Genomic DNA, 5,687 nt, shown 5'->3' on the forward strand with positions numbered 1-5,687 from the left:
GACCCAAAACATACCATGATGTAACTATAGAGGCATGCTTATAGAATCAAATAGTATAAATACAGCTGTAACAGGACAATAGAAAAAGAACCTGACTATGCTGATCATCTGAACGCTGTCTCCGTGTCCTTCATTCTTCACCGACGCCGTCCACACATTTGGAAACCCCTGGACTGCTGGGGCTGGACCCCGGCACAAATCAAAAACCACAATGAGATACCACTTCACTTGCTGTAGGATGGCTATAATAAAAAAGGTAATAACAGAGGAACAACCAAGATGGCGGCATAGGTAAACACCTGTACTTGCTGCCTCTCACAACCACATCAAAACTACAACTAAAAGACAAAACAAATAACATCCAGAACCACGGGAAAGCTGGCTGAGTGGAAGTTCTACAGCTAGAAGGAAAGAAAAAAGCGCATTAAGACTGGCAGGAGGTGCGGAGGCGGGTAATAACACATGAAGTGCTATATTATGTGGAGGTAGACTTATACTTAAAAATGCATTTTATAAACTCCAGAACAACAACTAAAGAAATAAAGGTATAGCCCTAACCTGTTTGGCTCAGTGGATAGAGTGTTGGCCTGCAGACTGAAAGGTCCCAGGTTCGATTCCGGTCAAGGGTATGTACCTTGGTTGCGGGCACATCCCCAGTAGGAGGTGTGCAGAAGGCAGCTAATCAATGCTTCTTCTCTCTCATCGATGTTTCTAACTCTCTATCCCTCTCCCTTCCTCTCTGTAAAAAATCAGTAAAATAAAAAAAGAAATAAAGGTATAATTAATATGCCAATAGTGGAGACAAAATGAACCATGAAAAACATTTAATACAAAGGAAAGCAAGAAAAGAAGAAAAAAGGAACAAACTATGTATGCTGTTAGGGAGATTCTAGACTTATCAGGGTGATCACTGCATAAGGTATCTAAATGTCTAATCACTTTGCTGTACACCTGAAACTAATATAATATTGTATGTCAACTGTTTAAAAAAACATATTTTGCCCTGGCTGGGTAGCTCAATTGGTTAGATATTCATCCCCATACACTAAGGTTGCGGGTTCAGTCCCCTGTCAGGGCACATACAAGAAGCAACCAATGAAGGCATAAATAAGTGGAACAACAAAGCAATGTTTCTCCCTCTTTCTTTCTCTCCATTTCTCTAAAATCAATAAATAAATGAATAAAAATAATTTTAAAAATCATGTTTTTCTCCTTTGTTACTTGGTGATTATATCAAATGGATTTTTTCCCCCTGAGTTCAGCTTTTTATTGAATGTGTTACAAAGAGTTTTAGCCCAAAAGACCAAAGCCTATGTCATCATCAGACTCCTCAGATTCTTCTTTCTTTCCTTCTACATTCCTCTCCTCAGCTGGGGCAGCAGGTGGAGAGGGCAGGACTTCCTGCTGGGGCAACGCCAGCTGCTGGGACAGGTTCACCAGCCCCTACATTGCAGAGGAGGCTCCCAGTGTTGGCATTGGCCAAACGTTTTGCAAACAAGCCTGGCCAGAAAGGTTCAACACTTACACCAGCTGCTTTAATGAGGGCATTGATCTTATCCTCTGTCACCGTCACCTCTTCGTCAGGCAGGATAAAGGCCAAGTAGATGTAGGTGAGCTCCGAGATGGAAGCCATTGTGTGGGCAAGTGCTGGGCGGGCACTGCGGGGAGCGGTGCTAGTTGCTGGATAAAGTGAGGATCTCACCCCAAGTGGTCTTAGCTTCCTCCGAAGGACCGAGCACTTTAGCCGCAGCTGGAGAGGGGCTCAAATGGATTTTGAATGTTAAACAGCTTGTGTCTCTTATAAGCACCATGGAAGTGGGTTTGCTTTTTTGTTTTTTCTTTTTATGTACAGTCTGATAGTCTTTTTTATGGAAGTGCTTAGACCATTTACATTTAATGTAACTACTGATTTTATAGATGGGCTTAAAACTACCACTTTACTATTTTCTATTTTTTCCACCTGTTCTTTGTTCCTCCTTTCTCATTTCCTTTTGGATTAATAAAGTAATTTTCGCTCCACTTTTTTCCTCCTGTTTGGCTTTTTAGTTGTACTTTATTTTATTTTAAATATTTTTATTGATTTCAGAGAGGAAGGGAGAGAGAGTGAGAGATAGAAACATCAACACTGAGAGAGAATCATTGATCGGCTGCTTCCTGCACGCCCCCTACGAGGCATTGAGCCCACAGCCCGGGCATGTGCCCTTGACCAGAATCGAACCCTGGACCCTTCAGTCCGCGGGCCAATGCTCTATCCACTGAGCCAATCGGCTAGGGCTGTACTTTCTTTTATTATGCGTCTAGTGATTACTTCAGATTATAATATGCATCATTACAAGAGCTTACCTGCATTTATCCCACTTCAATAGTCAATGTTGCTTGGCCGGTTTGCTCAGTGGTTTAAGCATCAACCTATGGCCTTAACCAGTTTGGCTCAGTGGATAGAGTGTCAGCCTGTGGACTGAGAGGTCCCAGGTTCGATTCCAGTCAACGGCATGTACCTTGGTTGCGGGCACATTCCCAGTAGGAGGTGTGCAGGAGGTAGCTGATCGATGTTTCTCTCTCATGGATGTTTCTAACTCTCTATCCCTCTCCCTTCCTCTCTGTAAAAAATCAATAAAAAATATTTTTACTGGTGCAGCCACTGTGGAGAACAGTATGGAGTTTCCTCAAAAAACTAAAAATGGAACTCCCATTTGACCCAGTGATCCCACTTCTAGGAATATATCCCAAGAAACTAGAAACACCAATTTGAAAATTGCTGATCTTGGACGTAGGTGGAAAGCTTTAGTATACCAGTCAGGTGTTCTTGTCTGTCATCATAACAATAACCGAAGTAGGTAACTTTTTTTTTTTTTTTAAATCTTTATTGTTCAGGTTACATTTGTTCCTCTTTTTTTCCCCCTATAACTCCCCTCCTCCCAGTTCCCGCCCCACCCTCCGCCCTCACTCCCCACCCACTGTCCTCATCCATAGGTGCACGATTTTTGTCCAGTCTCTTCCCGCATCTCCCATTTCCCTTTCCCCGCCAAGAATAGTCAGTCCATTCCCTTTCTATGTCCCTGATTCATTATAATCACCAGTTCATTCTGTACATCAGATTATTTATTCACTTGATTCTTAGATTCACTTGTTGATAGATGCATGTTTGTTGTTCACAATTTGTATCTTTACCTTTTTCTTCTTCCTCCTCTTAAAGGATACCTTTCAGCATTTCGTATAATACTGGTTTAGTGGTGATGAACTCCTTTAGCTTTTCCTTATCTGTGAAGCGCTCTTTATCACTTTCAATTCTGAACGATAGCTTTGCTGGATAAAGTATTCTTGGTTGTAGGTTCTTGGTATTCAGCACTTTGAATATTTCTTGCCATTCCCTAAAAGAAGGAGTTCTTATCATTTGCAACAGCATGGTTAGAACTGGAGAGCATTATGCTAAGTGAAATAAGCCAGTCACAGAAAGATAAATACCACATGATCTCATTCATTTATGGAATATAATGGACAACATAAACTGATGAACAAAAACAGATCCAGAGACAAAGAAGCATCAATCAGACCATCAAATCTCAGAGGGAAGGTAAGGGAGGGTGGGGGTAAGGGGGAGAGATCAACCAAAGGACTTATTTGCAAGCATATAGGCCTAACCAATGGACACAGACAACAGGGGGGTGAGGGCATGAGTGGGAGGGATAGCAGGTAACGTGGGGATAAGGATACATATGTAATAACTTAATCAATCAAAAAAAAAAGCATCAACCTATGAACCAGGAGGTCAGGGTTCGATTCCCAGCCAGGGCACATGCCTGAAACCCAAATCTCCAATGGGGGGCATGTGGGAGGCAGCTGATTAATGATTCTCTCCCATCATTGATTTTTTAAAAATATGTTTTTTATCAATTTTTAGATAGAGAGGAAGGGAGAGGAAGAGAGAGAAATATTGATGAGAGAGACACATCAACCAGCTGCCTCCTGCACACCCCCTTCCCATGGGGGATTGAGCCCACATCCTGGGCATGTGTCCTGACCAGGAATTGAACTGTGAGCTCCCGGTTCATAGGTCAACACTCAACCACTGAGCCATGCCAGCTGGAAAAGACCACAATTTTTTTTTTAATATATTTTATTGATTTTTTACAGAGAGGAAGGGAGAGAGATAGAGAGTTAGAAACATCGATGAGAGAGAAACATCGATCAGCTGCCTCCTGCACATCTCCTACTGGGGATGTGCCTGCAACCCAGGTACATGCCCTTGACCGGAATCGAACCTGGGACCTTTCAGTCCGCAGGCCGACACTCTATCCACTGAGCAAACCGGTTTCGGCAAGACCACAATTTTTAAAACATGATTTTTGGCACTTACTAAGAAATCTGCATGCAGGAAGCAGTGAGAGGAGCTTCCACCTGTCAGAAGCTGGGCAACTATTTCACCTCAGTTCTTTTGTGTGTGTTTTTTACATTTTTTAAAATGTTATTTTACTGTTTAAATATTACAAATAGTAGTACATATGTCTCCTTTTTTCCCCCCATTGACCTCCCCCTGGCCTCCCATACCCCCAGCACATGCCCTCACCCCAACCCCCTTCACCTCAGTTCTTAACACATGTTTCTGTGAGTTCTCATACCAAAGTCAACTCAAGACCTGTTGCCTCCCCAATCTTTCCAGAAATCATTTGTCCTTACAAGCAAATTTCAAAAGATTTAAAAGTGATGGCACTATGTATTTGAAAAGGGCAGGAGATACTAAGAGTAATTAACATAAAATACACACTTAAAAAATGCTCCAAATGTACATTTTAAAAATAAGTGGAATAGGGAGGACAACCAAGATGGTGGCATAGGTAAACACCTGAACTTGCTGCTGCACACAACTACATTAAAACTACAACTAAAAGACAAAACAAATATCATCCAGAACCACAGGAAGGCTGGCTGAGTGGAAATTCTACAACTAGAAGGAAAGAGAAAAGCGCATTGAGTCCAGTAGGAGGTGCAGAGGTGTGGAAGTGTGGAGGTACGGAGGCACACATGAAGGGGCTGGCAACTGGGTACACTGTTGTCTTTTTCAATCGGGAGGGAGATACAAGCTCCCAACTACTCTGAACTCCAGTTCGAGCGAGAATCTGGGGACCCAGACCCATACGAAGAGAAACTGGACTGTCTGGCATTGGGCCGGAACGTGAGAGTGACTTTCTCACAGAGGTGCTCGCAGCGTTCATTGTTCCTGCACAGGGCCGCGGGACACAGAGACCCCGAGACCTCTCCGAGGCAGAGCAGATTGGCAGCCATTGCTGTTTGCTTCAACCTGGTGATTCCTTGAGACCCCGCCCCACCCAATTTACAACCCCACCCAAGCTGTGTGCAGAGACTTTTGCATACAAATGGCCTCACCTTTCTCCGCCTAAAAGCCTGTCAAACTGCAGCTGGGTCAGAGAACCCCAGAGCTTCCAAAGGAAGGCCTAAGGCCGGGCAGCAGCAGCAGCCTGCATTGCTTCACAGCTGGGCCTCATCTGGGCACCTCCAAACCTCAAATGAAGAGAAGGGATCTGCAGATCTCTCTGTAGCTCCTGCTGGGTGGCCTCAGGCAGTGGGTGACTTTGCACTCTCTTGGAGACCCAAGAGCCAGTCTACCCAGTGGTCAGAGTGAGATCATCCAGATTACAACTCTTCACATCCATAAGAGACACACTCAG

At 43.6% G+C, this 5,687-nt stretch overlaps 1 pseudogene; it reads right to left on the reverse strand.

The window, feature by feature from the left end:
• Positions 1 to 1,290: 1,290 nt before the first annotated feature.
• Positions 1,291 to 1,648, reverse strand: LOC102257546 (annotated as a pseudogene).
• Positions 1,649 to 5,687: the final 4,039 nt, after the last annotated feature.

Source organism: Myotis brandtii, unplaced genomic scaffold (assembly GCF_000412655.1).
Source record: "Myotis brandtii unplaced genomic scaffold, ASM41265v1 scaffold550, whole genome shotgun sequence".
NCBI classification, from domain to species: Eukaryota; Metazoa; Chordata; class Mammalia; order Chiroptera; family Vespertilionidae; genus Myotis; species Myotis brandtii.